The 19,650-nt window shown below is 34.6% G+C and overlaps 1 long non-coding RNA gene across 1 annotated transcript; it reads right to left on the bottom strand.

Moving 5' to 3' along the window:
* Nucleotides 1-1,072: 1,072 nt before the first annotated feature.
* Nucleotides 1,073-3,115, bottom strand: LOC134264036 (uncharacterized). Its single transcript, XR_009991439.1, has 3 exons — nucleotides 2,606-3,115; nucleotides 2,352-2,450; nucleotides 1,073-2,042 (listed from the first exon to the last, which is right to left on the bottom strand). It is a non-coding gene; the product is annotated as an uncharacterized LOC134264036 (long non-coding RNA).
* Nucleotides 3,116-19,650: the final 16,535 nt, after the last annotated feature.

Genomic DNA, 19,650 nt, shown 5'->3' on the forward strand with positions numbered 1-19,650 from the left:
TTTGGGAAAGTTTGACCCGACCTAGACCTCGGTTATTTTTTTTTAATTGTATCATGTTTATAGGCCTAATGGCTATCCTGTATAAACAAACTACAGATTTATATGAATTCAGCACCCCCGGGATATGGTAAGCGTTTAAGGCTTGTCCCCATTTTTTGTGAAACATGTGCCTATCCTCCTCATGCCCTCTAGCATGCTGGAGTAATACAAATTATGCTAGACGGTGCGACTGTCTGGTCCTTAGCTGTTTAGTGAGGCCTGTGTGGGCTAATTACAGCAAAATACGAAATGGCGGTTAAATTTTCAATAGCCTGCTGGATAGCTCAATAGGGTATTTAATTTGGTCTACCAAGTATCACATTAGGTTTGAATCTAGGTCACAAGGTTACTCAGGTGTATCATTGGTTTTTACAGGTAAATGTGAGCTGATTTCAATGTTGTATGAAGCCACATGTATGTGCTTAAGTTTTATGCTGTAAATACATGCAATACTTTTCTTTAATTGAAATATTTTTTTCAGTAAAATTGTATTCCAGCACTTCAATAATGAATATATATTCTGCACACTTCTAATTGCTATCAAGTCTTGTCACTTCCATCATAAAAACCCATTGTAATCTATTTTCATAATTAACATACAAGTAATTTCATATTACAGGGTAACCCTTACCAAAATAAAAGCCTTCTGGCACATAGTTGCAGCAAGTTTACGGCAAAGTTGCCGCAACCTTGCGGCAAATATTTGCGGCAAACTTGCCGCAAATAGATTTTTCGTATGCAAATTTTTTTCTGGCACACAGTTTGCGGCATATTTGCGGCAAAGTTCTGGCACATTTGCGGCAAACATTTCAAATCCTTACATTATGCACTTAGCTGCAAGTTTGTGGCACACACTTGCGGCACATTTCTGGCATATAGTTTACTGCAAGTTTGTGGCACACACTTGCGGCACATTTCTGGCATATAGTTAACTGCAAATTTGTGGCACACACTTGTGGCACATTTCTGCATATACAATTCCATAAGCTAATATACTTTACCTAAACAAATTTATTTTAAAAGAACGTGATTAAACATGACAGCAACATGTAATACATGTACTATAAAAAAAAAAGAACATTTAAGCCATTTTAAAAATTATTTATGAAAATTTCAAGGTAAAAAGGTACATGTATATATAACACTAACTATAATATTAATGTGTAAAAAAAACTTGCACAGTACGGAACAAAATCTGTTGATTGAACAGTTACACTGTATACGTCAGATAGAGAAAGAAACAGATTAAAAAAAATAAATTCACAACCTTTGAGTAAAATAATGGCACAAATTTACATTGGTCATTATGCAAAATGAATAGAGGATTTGTAGTTAACAACAATCACAAAACATTTTACATCAAAGAAAAGATTCACCTCTTACAATGAATTTCAACTGCACATATCAAAGTAAATAGTGCTGCATGATATGAATAAACATCTAAAGTATTTTGACAAATTAAATCTCACAATATTATTTACACAGTAAAGGCGACCATTTTGTTCAGTGTCTTGATTCTATCACTTTTAAAACAACAACAACATAATCCCCTTGAAGAATCCATGTCATGTTGAAAGAGTGTCCTCATCTGTTGCATTTTCCATTAATTGATTGATTGTATATTGTTTAAAGTCCCTCATGAGAATTTTTCACTTATATGGAGATGCCAACATCTGCCGTGGGAGAGCTGCAAATTTTGTCCTATACTACATTAATTGGCACTCAGGGCCATTGAGCAGGGAGGATCTTTTTTGATCATCACCTACTGCAACATGGGACCTCAGTTTATACAGTCTCATCCGAAGGATCCACAGTGGAATTCAACTCCTTACTTCGTGACTCGAGAGCAGACGCTCTAACCATGCGGGCGACACATTTGATAGGAATATTTATTAACTACTTTCTTGGTACAGTACTTCAAGTTCACTCTAACATTTCAACTAACTTTTCATGATTGGGGGGGTGGGGGGGGGGGGGCTTCCTTTCCAACATTATGCAAGTACCTGTTAAAAAGATAGAGAGAAATTACTCGCATTGCAGTCATTGAAACCAATAGTTATTTAAGCAATGAATTAACCCTAATTTTGACCTAGAGATCCCACATTTGTATCTTGTTTTGTGTGCATTAAAATCATATTAAATGGCATTTCAGGATAGATTGACAAACAAGGATTCAAAAACAACACTTCGTTAAATAAAACTACATGCTTCTTTGACAAATTATATAATGTAAAGTGTAGTTTATCATTTGTTTATTTGTTTATATGACAAACATTTATATGGACCTATAATTCTTAATTGTGATTACTTACTTTTAGTCCATCTCTTAGTTAGCAGAATCCTTTCCTGCAGATAAATGCCCTTCTGATCTATTCTTTGTGGAGCCGTTTACTGATTCATCATCAGTCCATCTGGATAGAACAAAAAATAAAAACATATTCTATATCGACCCAATTTGTTATGAACAAGGACTGTAAAAATTCTAACTGCCTCAGCAAATACAGTCAAGTCTTATTTCTATGTTAAAAAGACATCAGTGTTATACAATTTTTTTTAAAATACTCACATTCTCTCTTTATCCACGGTCTATGTTGCTGTTTTCTCCTTTCTCTTTGTTCTTGTCATGAGTCATGACCCAGGTGGTTTAAAATTGGCGCAAACTTCTAAACCGGATGTGAACTGATAAGCCGTTCTTAGATAGGTCTGTAACGCAACAGACAAGTCGTTCCTAAATCTTTATGGCACACTTTTGGCACACAATGATTTTGATAGTTAAAAGAAACATTTCTGGTACACTTCTGGCACACTATATAAATAGAAGGCATCTAAGGGAAAATTGTGGCATACTTCTGGCACATATGTGCATCAGATCATTTAATGTGCCGCTAGAAGTACATATGTGCCCCTAGCAGCACACAATGAACCGCAAGTGGCATACTGTGTGCTGCTAGCTGCATTTACTGCACACTTCTGGCATACTGTTCTGGTACATAGATTTGTTTGCCGCAAACTTGCTGCAAGCTTGCCGCAAACTTGCAGCAAACATTTCATTTTGGTAAGGGAAAATTTCTCTTTTAGACAAATGTTAGTAAACAATAGCACCAGCACCCATGTTTTAGATTAAACTGCTTAACATTGCTTAATCCAGCATTCAAATACATTTGAGTACACTATTTGTTGTACATCAAAATCTCATCATCCATGATTTTTGATTTTATAGTTTTGCTAGATTTATTAATATAGGTTTAAAAATAATTAATATATATTAGGGATGGCAGTTTGTAACCGGTCAATCGATTAATCGGTCGGAACGTAGCTAATCGCTTAGAAAATCCGTAATCAGTTAGTCAGAAAAAATAAAAAATATGTAAATTTGAGCGCAGTTTCCTTAAAATCCCTTCTGTTTTTAAGAAAGGAAAGCGCTGCATAGATGTTTATTTAGTGTTTTTACACGTCTTATAATTCAAATTATTTGGAGGTAATTATAACTCTCAGAACTGAGATCGCAGGGGTAATTGGTCAATTCATAAGGTTTTAATGACTGTTTTTAAAACATCAAGCCGTTACCCAAATAGTCCCGTGGTTTTTTAATGATATTAAAAACATCACCGTTAAGCACTTTTAATTAAGGTATGTCTATATTTTGCCGTTATCTATTAAATCATATTTCTGTAAAGAATGTTGTAACTTTTAAATAAAGTAAGAGTTCAGACATAGTTCTAATTATGGTGACAATGCAGAATTAGCTTTAACATCTGCGTTGGAAGATTATCCTTGTCTGATTTCTCAAGCAAGATTCATGGTTTTCTTAATTTTTTCTTGTCTATTAAAATTAAAATAATATATACTCTCATGTACATAAAATTCCCTGATCAAAATAATAAACAGAATGTAACTTCTAACGTCTTTTAAGTTATCTTGTGTGTATGAAAAGAAAATGTCAAAATGTATATCTCGATACGACTAACCGGTTAATTGGTCGGAATGTTTTGCAGTTAACAGATTAGCAATTCTGCAATCGATTGCCATCCCTAATATATATAACTGAAAGTTTTTAACTCTCATAGCAGTGAAGAATTCCCTAATTATGATATGCCTTTAATTAATTTGCCTCTATGTTATTTTTTAAAATATGAAAGAATAAAATAAGAATTGAATATGGTAAAGAATAGAATAAATAGCAAGAGTACCTAGTCTTAGCCATAATTTCTTTTGTAAAACAAGCCCTTTATCAATTCAAATTTCAGTTTTTCAGAGAGTAACAGATATGAATAGAGAAATTTGATGGGTGTAGAAATAATCATCATAATTAATTTAATACATTTTATATGTGCTCTTTATATCATTCCAAGTATTTATGATATTATTCAGTTTATGTGCCTGTTTAGGCTGTTTATGTATAATCCATAAAGTGGGAAAAGTGGGGAGCTAACTTTGTCCTGACTTTTTTAACAATACCTTTTGTAAGAATGGAAAAGGGGGGCTGTCATTCACTAATTCTGCAAGAAGTATTTGCAATTAAAGAAAGTATTGCATGCACTTTGGCACATACATGTGGCTTCATACAACATTGAAATCAACTCACATTTACCTGTAAAATCTAATGATACACCTGAGTAACCTTGTGACCTAGATTCAAACCTAATGTGATACTTGGTAGACCAAATTAAATACCCTATTGAGCTATCCGGCAGGCTATTGAAAATTTAACCGCCATTTCGTATTTTGCTGTAATTGTAAAAGTTAATCTGACTTAAACTGTACGTGTATTAATAAACGGTGTCAGTCACACACTGACTCAGTGTCAGAAATGTATCACAGAGAACTCCACCTTTTCAAAAGGTCCATTGAAATCGGTACATTTATAGATTTACGTAGCTAAAATTTCTTAGCTTGGTTAGACAAGGTATTTAACATGTTTAATTCTTCCAAAAAAAGCTTGATTTAGCTATCTTTTTTTATCAAGTCATTCTTCCTACTTGTATATATTTATTCGCATGCGTTGGTTTGCATAGTGTCCATTTGCCTTCATTATCTTTCACCTGCACCCTGTTCTACATTCATCCTGATTGCCCTACTGAAAATATTTTCATGATTTTAGACCATCATTATCGATGTATTATAAGTATTTTTTTTTATTTTGCTAAGGCCAAGATAAAAAAATAGTGTTTCCTATTTTAACCTTAGGAAAGATAGGGTAGGTAGGTAGGAAAAACATTTTTATTTTATTTTAACATTTTATTGGGAGGCACGCTGCCACTTTCCCCCAGGATTTCACTGTCAAAATATTTCTGATTAATATGTGTAAGATATGCATTTCTCAAACATCATGAACATGGAAGTGATCAAGATTGGGATTTCATTTCTAATTGTAAACTGGAATACTGTAATATGTGTATATAATTTGGTGCTTTCAAAATTTAGCATAATCACTGGGTTGGCATAATAATTATAAATTAGCGCTACACATGTATGTGCGGTGTATTGTATATATCAATATGTAAATGATTTCTTAGCGGTATTCGTGAATTAGTGCATTGTTGTCTGCACCAAAGCTGCTAAAATATGAAGCCTGCATTTTAAAGTATACATACAGTAGTTTACTGAATGGAAAGATATTAGCAGAAAAATATTGAGGGCCGGCTCCTATATTTCTTAGAGTTAGGCGGGGAACTGAACATGCTGAAAACACACTACTTATTTATTTAGGCCCAATTAAAATGTCTAATAAATTCATTTTAATTAAATACTTACTGTTAGGCCAAAATAAAATTATAGTTTGTTTGGAATTGCCGCCCGCCTCATTAAAATACCCCCCGCTCAAAAAATTTTATTGGCAAAATATTAACAATATTTTTTTTATCGTTTTAAATATCGTCTTACATTGTTTAGTACAAGTTAGTTCGTTCGTCAAAATAGTTTTTCAAAGTCGGGTTTGAGCTCACATTAACTTAACAACTCGGGTCAATAAAACGCTTTCTTCATAGTATTTATGAAATAGCGATTATAGGTGGCGATTTGACAAAATAAAAGCCGCCAAAATGTCAGACCATGTTGGAAACATTTAAGCGTTTCGTTGAAGAGTAGAACATTTATGCATCTCTATAAAGATAAAAGATGAATAAAAAATTAAATGGAATGAATCATCGATATCTTGAAAGAGCTATTGTAATAGATTGCACATTGAACTTGATAAGTTAAGTCCGTCATGTTGAAAAAAAAATGATCGTTCAGTTCCCACTTTAAAAATTACATGGATCAGAAACGTTCTATCCCAAATAATAAAGGAAAAATGTTGTCTGTCAGTATGACAAGTCTTTGAAACGTAATGTGAAAACTGATGCATGGTGAAAACTCGAGAACGCACCAAGCACCCCGTCCCGGTTTTCCACAAAACATCCCAACTATTCCTAAGAAATTTTGTGTGGTTCAAACTGTTTGCAAGCGTTGTCTTAACAAAGGGGTAAATTTCAAAGAGAAATATTACGAAATAGACTGATAAAAGTATTGTGTAATAAAGATTCTTAAAATAAACCAGAAGTTTGGTGCTGAAATTTAACTATTAATAAATGAACAGATCTTAACATCTAAATGAGATGAATATTTGAGTACCATTCTGTGTATATCTTTTTTTTTCAAAATCGGACCAAATAATATTAATAAAATAAAAGAAAGAGGATAATAAATGGATATTACCACTGTTCATTGAGATTTTATTTTTTTTATCATTTAGCTTCAATTTGTAAAAAAAAAAAATAATAAAATCCCTCCCTCCCTCCTGAGTGTGAAAACCCCCAGGCGGCAATTCCAAACAAACATTTTTTTAAGGATGGCCTTAATTAAAGATCACCTTTTATTTTTAAAATTTGTTACAATTCAAACCTTGGCCTTGGGGTTTAGATGCTGATGGAATAAATAAGAAACAAAATAATATGTAAAAAATAACTAAAAATCCTTTTCAAAACCTCAATTACTATTGAATTATGATTGGGCGTGTTGTGAGATGTGTTGTATTTGTATTATTTCATCATGTATATTATTAGTAACATTAAGTTTCTTGAACATTCCAGAGTGGTCAATATGTTAGGTAATTTTCTAGAACATTCTTGAACTTTGTGTATGTCCAGAACTTTCCAGTAATATCATGTACTTACAACTTCTAGAATATTCTAGATTGATGATACTGTATAAATATCCTGTCAATTCGATGCATAGATACGATTGTCTTACAAGCATCATTGAGGTACGTATTACTGGGATATAATTTCACTGGGACATTGTGTGCAGCAACGGACACTCTGATGTATGTATTTTTTAGATTTTTGCTAAGTTTGTACTTAATGATTTGTATATTACTGTAAATAAATTATTGTTAAGTTTAAACTGTGTGATTGATCTTTGCTGGCATTTAGGGTTATTCTCACCCATAACAGAATTGGGGGCTCGTCCGGGATAAAGAATTTTTTTTTGCACTTTTGCAGTTTATTGTCAAAATTTTGTTTATTGAACCGTTAAATTTGATTATAAGCCAGCAGAAATCAACATGGTGTTTTCGGTCACAGACTTTCTAAGTTCACCAAGTGTTCAGGTTTTTGATTCGTTAAAAAAGGATGACTTGATCGCATTAGGTATGCATTTTGGGTTAGAAGTTAAATCCTCACAGAGAAAGCAAGACATTAGAATTAAGGTTGCAAACAAACTTGTAGATGAAAACATCTTTGAAAAATACGAACTTCCAGAATATACAGTTAGATCAGAGTTAGGCTCTTATAAAATGGCAGACTATCAGTTTCAATTAGAGTTAGAGAAAATGCGATAAGAAAGAGAAAAATTAGAAAGAGAAGATCGAGAAAGAGAAAGGGAAGAACGAGAAAGAGAAAGAGAAGAACGAGAGCGTGAACGGAAATTTGAATTAGACAAATTAGAAAGACAAGAGCACTTTGAGTTAGAGAAATTAAGATTACAGCAGAATTCAGAACCCTCATTTGTCAGGAATGAATTTGATGCAGCAAAAAATATTAGGTTAGTTCCGAAATTTCAAGAAAAATCTGTAGACAAGTATTTTCCCCAATTCGAGAAAGTCGCAGAAAATCTTAAATGGCCACAACACGTTTGGTCAACAATGTTACAAAGTGTACTGGTTGGCAAAGCAGCTGAGGTATACTCTGCACTAGGGGTAGCTGAAAGTTCAGACTATGAGAAAGTCAAAGCAGCAATATTAAAAGCATATGAATTAGTACCTGAAGCATATAGACAAAAGTTCAGAAAGTATAGAAAGTTTGATAATCAAACATTTGTTGAATTTTCACGAGAGAAAGAAGATTTATTTGATCACTGGTTTAGATCTAAGAAACTTGATAAAACTTTTGCTAATTTGCGCCAAGTCATCCTGGTAGAAGAGTTTAAGGAATGTGTTACTCAAGATTTGAAAACACATCTAGAAGATAAGAATGTGAAAACTCTTGAAGAGGCAGCAGTCATATCTGATACTTATGCTCTGTCTCATAAAAAGAATTTTGTATCAAGATCTCAGACTAGCAGTAATTCTACAAATTCAGACACATATAAAAAGAGTGGTTCAGGGTCTCAGTCTTTCACAAGTTCCCAGTCTCCATCCCAAGGTGGTTCTAAGTCCGGTCCAGGACGTTTTGAAGGATCTTCTGGAATAGGGTCGCTTCCTACTTGTAGTTATTGTAAGAAAAAAGGTCATCTGATCAGTGAATGCTTTAAACTTAAGAGAAAAAATGACTTTGATAAAACTCAACCACATGCTTGCGCGGCAGTTAGAGGTGATAGAGAAGCCTTAGTTTCGATTTGTTCTGACACTCCTGATGTCCAGGGTTCACAGTCCAGTTCTATTGATTCTATGGAGGATTATAAGCCCTTTATGTCTCAGGGATTTGTTTCACTCGGTGACTCTAGCGAAATAAAACCTGTCCAGATTTTGAGAGATACTGGTGCTGCACAGACGTTATTGTTAGAGGGCGTGCTTCCTTTGTCTGAGCAGACTTCTACTGGTGGGTCAGTTTTATTACAGGGTGTGGAGCTAGGCGTCATTGATGTTCCCCTGCATAGAATTAGTTTGAAGTCAGATTTAGTTACTGGACCTGTTATCGTAGGTGTTCGACCTACTCTTCCCGTTCCAGGCATTTCTTTGTTGCTAGGTAACGATTTAGCTGGTGGAAAAGTTGTACCAGATCCTATAGTTTGTGAGAAAATCACTCCAGATGTCATGTGCGACCATGAAGATGATGACATTTATCCAGCTTGTGCTGTGACTAGAGCGATGGCCAGAAGACGAGAAATGGAGGCAGACCATACTCAAGCCTTTGACAAAACGAATTCCTCTGTTGATATTGATTTGAATGACACTTTCTTATCTGACCTTGATGGCACTCAAACCAACAAGGAACCACACAATATCAAGAAGCAAGAGAAGAAAGAACTGTTACCAAAATTTGGTGGTGAGGATGATGAGTTGCATCCACTAGTTAGCCAAGGCAAGGACATCCTCAGCCGAGAACGTTTACTCTCTGAACAACATAAAGACCCAGATATCATTCAACTAAGTAAGAGGGCACTTCCACCAGAAGAGGCCACTAAAGTTGGAGAATGCTTCTATATGAAAGATGGCATCCTTATGCGAAAATGGCGACCACCTGACGCCTCTCCAGATGAAGTGTGGCGTGTTGTTCACCAGATAGTGGTCCCAGCTGCTTATCGTGGAGATGTCATGAGTTTAGCTCACGATACACCTTTGGCTGGTCATTTAGGTATCAATAAGACTTATAATAGGATTTTGAGTCATTTTTATTGGCCTAAGCTAAGGAAGGATGTTTTTGAGTTTTGTAAGTCGTGTCATGTCTGTCAGATGGTAGGTAAACCGAATCAGAAGATACCATCCGCTCCTCTCCAACCAATTCCAGCTTTTGAAGAACCGTTTAGTCGAGTGTTGGTGGATTGTGTAGGACCTTTGCCTAGGACCAGATCTGGGAACCAGTATTTACTTACCATTATGTGTACATCCACTCGATTCCCTGAAGCCATACCTCTTAGGAATATAAAGGCAAAGAGCATAGTTAAGGCCCTAACCAAGTTCTTCAGTTTTGTAGGAGCACCAAAGGCAATTCAGTCGGATCAAGGCTCAAATTTTATGTCGGGGTTGTTCCAGCAAGTCATGCATGGGTTGGGTATAAGGCAATATAGATCAACTGCTTATCATCCTGAGTCCCAGGGAGCGCTAGAACGTTTTCATCAAACCCTAAAAACAATGCTGAAGACCTATTGTTACCAGTATGAGAAAGACTGGGATGAAGGGGTTCATCTTGTGCTATTTGCTGCACGAGAGGCAGTCCAGGAGTCTCTTGGGTTTAGTCCTTTTGAATTGGTGTTTGGTCATACGGTTAGGGGTCCTTTGAAATTGTTGAAGGAAAAGTGGCTGACTGAGACTAGTGATCTTAATCTTTTAGATTATGTGTCTGATTTCAAAGAAAAACTTTACAATGCTTGTAAATTAGCACAAGAAAATTTGAAGAGTTCTCAGATGAAAATGAAAATGTGGTATGACAAAGATGCCAGAAATAGGGTGTTTAAGCCAGGTGATAAGGTTCTTGTATTTTTACCTATTCCTGGTCATCCTTTACAGGCCAGATTTTATGGCCCTTATAAAATTGAAAGCAAGATCAGTGATGTAAACTATGTAGTTAAGACACCAGGTCGACGTAAAGAGAAACGGGTTTGTCACATTAACATGTTAAAAGAGTATTTTGAAAGGTGTGACCGAAATTCTGTAAAACCAGTTTCCACTTTAGCCAACGCTAAGACTGTTCAAAATTGTATTGAGAGTGATGCGAGTGTAGAGATGAATGAGAAAGATTGTAATCAGAGTGTCCGCTTGAAAAACTCAGAAATTTTGGCTGATTTTGATGCCAAACTTGGACATTTGAACATTCACCAAAAAGAACAAGTTAAAAACTTGATGAATGAGTATCATCAAATCTTTTCGGATGTTCCAAAGAAAACTAATGCAGCTTGTCATGATGTCATAGTGAGTGACGTTCTGCCTATCAAACAACATCCGTACCGTCTCAATCCAATAAAATTGCAGTACCTAAGAAGGGAAGTGCAGTACATGTTGGACAATGACATTGTTGAACCTAGTAAAAGTGATTGGAGCTCACCATGTATTCTTGTACCAAAACAGGACGGTTCGTACCGATTATGTACAGACTATAGAAAGGTGAATTCTGTTACCAAAACTGATTCATTTCCAATACCTAGAATCGATGACTGTATTGACCGCATTGGAAACGCCAAATTTGTCAGTAAATTTGACCTGTTGAAAGGCTACTGGCAAGTGCCGTGAACAGAAAGAGCAAAAGAAATATCTGCTTTTGCAACACCAGATGGACTTTACCAGTATAAAGTAATGCCTTTTGGCATGAAAAACGCACCGGCTACATTCCAAAGGATGATTCACTCCCTTCTTCAAGACCTTGAGGGATGCGAGGCCTACATTGATGATGTCGTCATATACAGCGACACATGGGACGAACATCTCCGAATCATGCGTGCTTTATTTGACATTTTAGCTAAAGCAAACTTAACTGTGAACCTTGAGAAGAGCGAATTTTGTCATGCTTATGTTGAGTATTTAGGTCATAGAGTAGGTCAAGGTTATGTTACACCCATTATGGCTAAAGTGGAAGCTATTGCAAAGTTCCCGATTCCTACAAACAAGAAAGAGTTAATGAGGTTTTTGGGCATGGCTGGGTTTTACAGAAAATTTTGTCCAAATTTTTCCTCAGTTGTAAGTCCACTTACAAATCTTTTACAAAAGAGGGTTAACTTTGAATGGACAAAGGACTGTGAAAAATCATTTCAAAAAATCAAATCTGTCCTTATGAGCAACCCAGTTCTGTCAACTCCAGATTTTTCTAAGCAATTTAAGCTTACTGTTGATGCTAGTGATGTTGGAATCGGGGCAGCTTTGTTTCAAGAACATAGTGATAAGGTAGATAGAGTTGTTTCTTATTTTTCAAAGAAACTTACAAAATGTCAACAAAAGTATTCCACCATTGAAAAGGAATGCCTTGCTTTGTTGTTAGCCTTACAGCATTTTGATGTTTATCTAAATGTTACTTTGCATCCAATTCTTGTATATACGGATCACAACCCCCTGACATTTTTGCATAAATTGTCAAACAAGAATCAAAGACTGACTAGATGGAGTTTGTTGTTACAAGAATACAACATAACAATTAAGCATATCAAAGGCAAAGACAATGTTATTGCAGATGCCTTGTCCAGAGTATCGTGAACATACATGATTTTGTATTAATGTACATGTATTTCATTTTGACGGTATAAGTTTTCATTGACATTCAAACTTTTTAAGGGGGGAGGTGTTGTGACATGTGTTGTATTTGTATTATTTCATCATGTATATTATTAGTAACATTAAGTTTCTTGAACATTCCAGAGTGGTCAATATGTTAGGTAATTTTCTAGAACATTCTTGAACTTTGTGTATGTCCAGAACTTTCCAGTAATATCATGTACTTACAACTTCTAGAATATTCTAGATTGATGATACTGTATAAATATCCTGTCAATTCGATGCATAGATACGATTGTCTTACAAGCATCATTGAGGTACGTATTACTGGGATATAATTTCACTGGGACATTGTGTGCAGCAACGGACACTCTGATGTATGTATTTTTTAGATTTTTGCTAAGTTTGTACTTAATGATTTGTATATTACTGTAAATAAATTATTGTTAAGTTTAAACTGTGTGATTGATCTTTGCTGGCATTTAGGGTTATTCTCACCCATAACAGGCGTGGTATACAAAATAATGCGAATTGGAGGAAATGGAGAAACATAGTAATAACAATTAGATCAGCTTTTATGATAGCTAGCATATTAAAAATTTAAAATTGGTTATAAAATTGAAAGGTAATGTTGAGATTTTAAGATTCAATATCTATTATTCATAATTATTTATATTTGCTTAACTGAATGTATACCTTTTTAAATTTAAGTACACATAACGATCGCGCTCAAAGTTTTGGGTCTGATAAAGTAATTTTGGTCTTTTTTTTTTTTTTGAAGAAAACCATTTGATTTCTGCACCCACCCCTCCTTTCTAAAAATTTTTAATCTGCCTCTGGTAACTTTACGCTGTAAATTTCTATTCTCCTTTTAATTAAATTTAAATAAATACTAACAGCACTATCATGCAATTTCAATGACTATCATTTAAGGTATTGATTCAGTTTTCTGTCATTCCTAAAAATAAATAGTACTGTATCGTTGATTTTTTGCATATTAAACAGTTTCTGCTCATCAAACATCCAGGAGAAAGTGTTCTGTTTCGCAGTTATTGTACGGTTGACTTTAAAAGGAAAGCTCTCTGGGCCATGTCACAAGAACAGGGTTCGAAATTAACTCATGTCCGTAAGTCCGAGACTAGTAAAAATTGTGTTGGACTAGCAGAATTTATAAGGTACTAGTCCGCATGGACTAGTACAAATCTGGATATAAGTCTTAAATCTGTTCACATTTTATTAATTTTATTTCCGAGTATCTTACACGTTTGAAAATAAATGAGAAACGCAACCATGATAAAGCGTTTTCTACATTGTTATCAATAGACAAAGACGTGGCCATGAGGAGGTTTCTGAAAGTTGAAAACCCTCTTTCTTTCACCACATGCTTCCAACTTATGTGTGGACACATATTTCATTGAATAACTGACAAAATTTTAAGATTTGTGTTATTCTTTTTACATACTATAGGGCGGACTAGTAGAATAGTTTGCGGACTAGTGGAAGCTAGAAGTCACTAGTCCGTGCGGACTAGTGCTAAAAAAAGTTAATTTCGAACCCTGAAGAAGGAAAAAAAATAAAATATTTTTCATACCTACCTACCCACTGTTAACAATATGGATCAGGAAAGGGCATACATTAAGTCTTAATTTTGGCATGCCGCATGGGGTCAAAAATTACTATAGAGTGATGTGGAGATATACCTGTCTTGTAATTATAGGTAAAAATATGAACACTTTAAAAAAAATATACAATGATATCTTTAAACTGAAAGCAAAATTATCATTGCAGGTTTTGGGGTTTTCACCACAAGAGCAAATTATACAACTTTGTTCTTGAAAATGTTAGAGAATGAGACTTGGAGTCAAAGTCAAAAGACACACTTGCATGGACATGAAGGATGTAAAGAACTAGAGTTTTATAACTGAAAGCATTTTGTCTGGATTTGTGTATGGAAACGGAAGGATTTAGTATTGGTAAGTCAAGATTAGATAGCTGTAAAATCTCATTTTGAACTCTATATGTGAGCAGTACTGTAAACCAACTACCAGGTAGTACCCTATTTGTGTCATCTTTTATTTGCATATCTAATCTGTGTTGATTAATTTCCGTGACTAATGAAAGGAAACATTCTCTACAAATATAAAGCAAAATTAATAGTTCAGGGCAATTAATAATTTAATACTATTTAGTATAGACGTCTTTAACTTCACGTGTCTAAAATTTCACGGTTTGTTAGAAAGTTATACCTTTCACGGTGGTTTAAATTCCACGGAGAATTGTTTGTAAATAATCAGGTAGTATGACTGTTTCTAGGTAGAAATGACGTGAAATAATATTCACGATGGTTTAAAGTTCGCGGAAAATTCTTAAATCGTGAACATAGTGAAATTAAAAACACCGTACCGTAATGTTTTCCACTTCTACAGTATTCACTAGTAAATGTAGGTCATGAAACTGGCGAATATTTCTTGCACTCAAATAAAAGTTGGTTTACAGTACTTCCGTTGCTCTAAAAACAGAAATAATAATAAAAAAAAAGCATGCTGATATCATGTATGTTATGAAGCCCAATACATGTACATAGAAGTATATAAACTGGTATATCTAAAATAAAAAAAAAAATTTTGGTCCTTGTTCATGATTTCAAAGTAGGTTAAAAGCCTCATGAACATGCTGAGAAGTTGTCAGAAAATATACATGTGTGCTAACCATGCTAACTGTGTAACAATAATCAGAAAATTTTTCAAAATGTAATCCAATTTGGTTAATAATAATTAGTCATTGGCCGATTAAATCCATCAATGATTAAATTAGTGCTTATATATACTCTGTCTCCTTATTTTATGACTTTTTATCCTTTTCAACATACTTATTATGCCCCCCTTCGAAGAAGGGAGGGCATATTGCTTTGCTGCTGTCTGTCGGTCTGTCGGTCTGTCGGTCCATTCAGTTTCCGTTCATTTTCTTCATAACCATTGCCCATACTGAAATGAAATTTGGTATACAGATATATCACATAAATATCTAGGCCAAGTTCTGTTTTGGGTACGATCGCACCATTTTTGACAGAGTTATGCCCCTTGGACTTAGAAAAATCTCAATTATTTGCAGTTTCCGCTCATTTTCTTTGCAACCGTTGCACATACTGAATTCAAATTTGGTATACAGATATATCACATGAATATCTAGGCCAAGTTCTGTTTTGGGTACGATCGCACCATTTTTGACAGAGTTATGCCCCTTGGACTTGGAAAAATTTTAATTATTTGCAGTTTCCGCTCATTTTCTTTGCAACCATTGCACATACTGAAATCAGATTTGGTATACAGATATATCACATGAATATCTAGGTCGAGTTCTGTTTTGGGTACGATCGCACCATTTTTTGACAGAGTTATGCCCCTTGGAGTTTGAAAAAATTTCAATTATTTGCAGTTTCCGTTAATTTTCTTTGCAACCGTTGCACATACTGAAATGAAATTTATTATACAGATTAATCAGATGAATATCTAGGTCAAGTTCTGTTTTGGATACAATCGTGCCATTTTTGACAGAGTTATGCACCCTTGGACTTACAAAAAAATTCAAATTTTGGGGGGAGGGGGGCATAAGTGTTTTACAAACATCTCTTGTTATTTTTGAATTGAAAACTTTTTTTACCAGAAAAAATTAAAATTTGCAATTTGTTTTAAATCTAGTGAAGGAAAACAAATGTTTTAATAAATGTGCTTTGATTTAAAAGACTTGTAAACATTAGATTAGTAATACATGTAGTGTCAATACATTTATTAATATTGATGATTGATTTTTTAGCTCACCTGAGCCAAAGGCTCAAGTGAGCTTTTCTGATCACAATTTGTCCGTTGTCTGTCGTCGTCGTCGTTGTTGTCGTTGTCGTCGTCGTCGTTGTAAACTTTTCACATTTTCGATTTCTTCTCAAGAACCGCTGGGCCAATTTCAACCAAACTTGCCACAATGCATCCTTGGGTGAAGGGGATTCAAGTTTGTTCAAATGAAGGGCCAGACCCTCATTTAAGGGGAGATAATTGGGAATTAATGAAAATTTGATGGTATGTTTTAAAAATCTTCTTCTCAAGAACCACTGAGCCAGGAAAGATGAAACTTATGGGGAAACATCCTCAGGTAGTGTAGATTCAAGTTTGTTCAAATCATGACCCCTGGGGGTAGGGCGGGGCCACAATGGCCGACCAAAGTTTTACATAGAAATTTATAGGAAATTTCTTTAAAAATCTTCTTCTCAAGAATAACATAGCCATAATTGATCATATTTATATGAAAGCATCCTCAGGTAGTGTAGATTCAAATTTGTTCAAATCATGACCCCCGGGGGTAGGGCGGGGCCACAATGGCCGACCAAAGTTTTACATAGAAATATATAGGAAATTTCTTTAAAAGTCTTCTTCTCAAGAATAACAAAGCCATAATTGATCATATTTATATGAAAGCATCCTCAGGTAATGTAGATTCAAGTTTGTTCAAATCATGACCCCTGGGGGTAGGGCGGGGCCACAATGGCCGACCAAAGTTTTACATAGAAATATATAGAAAATTCTTTAAAAATCTTCTTCTCAAGAATAACAAAGCCATTATTGATCATATTTATATGAAAGCATCCTCAGGTAGTGTAGATTCAAGTTTGTTCAAATCGTGACCCCCGGGGGTAGGGCGGGGCCACAATGGCCGACCAAAGTTTTACATAGAAATATATAGGAAATTTCTTGAAAAATCTTCTTCTCAAGAATAACAAAGCCATAATTGATCATATTTATTTGAAAGCATCCTCAGGTAGTGTAGATTCAAGTTTGTTCAAATCATGACCCCTGGGGGTAGGGCGGGGCCACAATGACCGACCAAAGTTTTACATAGAAATATATAGAAAATTCTTTAAAAATCTTCTTCTCAAGAATAACAAAGCCATAATTGATCATATTTATATGAAAGCATCCTCAGGTAGTGTAGATTCAAATTTGTTCAAATCATGACCCCCGGGGGTAGGGCGGGGCCACAATGGCCGACCAAAGTTTTACATAGAAATATATAGGAAATTTCTTTAAAAATCTTCTTCTCAAGAATAACAAAGCCATAATTGATCATATTTATTTGAAAGCATCCTCAGGTAGTGTAGATTCAAGTTTGTTCAAATCATGACCCCTGGGGGTAGGGCGGGGCCACAATGGCCGACCAAAGTTTTACATAGAAATATATAGAAAATTCTTTAAAAATCTTCTTCTCAAGAATAACAAAGCCATAATTGATCATATTTATACGATAGCATCCTCAGGTAGTGTAGATTCAAGTTTGTTCAAATCATGACCCCCGGGGGTAGGGCGGGGCCACAATGGCCGACCAAAGTTTTTCATAGACATATATAGGAAAATTCTTTAAAAATCATCTTATTAAGAATAGCAAAGCCAGGATTGGTATTGGGACTACTTTTGGATTTAAATTGTTAACTAATAAACCAATTTCTACTTTTTCCTAGCCACAGTGCTCAGGTGAGCGATGTGGCCCATGGGCCTCTTGTTTTAAGATTTGATAGTTATTTTATTTGTTGAAAAATAATTTTTATCTGTAATGTTCTTGTATAATAAAATAATGCATTTCCAAACAAGTGATAAATGTTTCCCACAAGTCAGCAATATACACTGAAGTGTACATTTATTGGTTGGGTTCAAAGGCAACATTATATGGAAACAAATTTTTAAGGGTAAAGCAATGGTCAATACATGTGTATTCCTCACAAGTGAACAGTGAGACATATTCCCCACAAGTCAGCAGTGATAAATATTACCTAAAATTGTTAACTGTGAGAAATATTCCCCACAAGTCAGCAATGATAAATATAACCTACGTGATAAATATTCCCCACAAGTCAGCATTGATAAATATTCCCCACAAGTCACCAATGAAAAGTATTACAAGTTAACAGTGAGAAATATTCCCCACAAGTCAGCAGTGATAAATATTCCCCACAAGTCAGCAATGAAAAGTATTACAAGTTAACAGTGATAAATATTCCCCACAAGTCAGCAGTGATAAATATTCCCCACAAGTCAGCAATGAAAAGTATTACAAGTTAACAGTGAGAAATATTCCCCACAAGTCAGCAATGATAAGTATTACCTACAAGTCAACTGTGAGGAATATTCAATAACAACATACAATTATTTTAACCCATTCTCAATCAAATTTGGGGAGTATATTGGAATTAGCATGTCTGTCTATCTTTCTATAGGCATTACATATTGAGGGATAATGGTGGGATTAATTTTTTAGCAAATCTCACATCAACTTCCTGTTTATCTGTGCGTGTAAATTTTTATGTTTTTTTTTTCAGCAACTATGGTAGCAAGAAGTTTGAAATTTTTTAACACTCTTTGTCGAGGCATATTATATACCGGTAGTGAGATTCATTTTTATGCAAATTTGATGTCAACTTCCTATATATCCACGTGTCTCGAGATCTGTACGCAATTTTTGTTGCAGTTTTTTCACCAACTGACTATCACAGATATAAAAATGTGGTACATGTATCCATTAGATTGAACCCTAGCAATAGAAATCCTGAGTAGCATTCTCTACTGAGACTAGCAAGCTAACCACTATGCTACACAAGTCCTGAAGAGGATTGGCATTTAAATCATGTTTGTGCTATGACCATTGACTCAGTGGACTTCAAGTTTTTCTCGAAAAGATACAAAAGTTATATCATAAAATTATAATTTTTTAAAAGGTATAGTGGGTCTTTTCTCCATAATTTTGGAAACCAAAATAGTATATTTCATTTTGTATGCAAACTTTGAGTATTAACTTGAAAAAAAAAAGTGGAGTGAAGACCCAGTCATACATTTCAAAACATTGTTTTAAAAAGTGTGTAGTGTTGTTATGATAGTCGCTGATTATCGAAAAATCGCCGTTTAAAGGCCCAAATTGGCGACAATCGATTGTAAGTATTATCATCGATAGATCGCTATATTTTTCAAGCCGTATTTCTTAAGCCGAGCAGGTTTAACTTTTATATTCACCAAAGGGACGTCACTCTAATCAGCGGTAAACAAAATGCGAACGTGCATGGTGTAGAGGTTATAATTATTATATCCATATCCTGGTGCATTGTCTTTTTAAAATACTTCTAAGGATGAATAAATTTAACCTTTTATAACAGTTAAAATTATCAATCATATAATTATATAAGTGATTGTGTTCTTACGATTCAATTTGATAATAGTAAATTTGTCCAATTTTACAACACT

This window comes from Saccostrea cucullata, unplaced genomic scaffold (genome assembly GCF_032062105.1).
Source record: "Saccostrea cucullata isolate Sc308-1 unplaced genomic scaffold, CSIRO_AGI_Scuc_v1 ctg10911, whole genome shotgun sequence".
In the NCBI taxonomy this organism is placed as follows: Eukaryota; Metazoa; Mollusca; class Bivalvia; order Ostreida; family Ostreidae; genus Saccostrea; species Saccostrea cuccullata.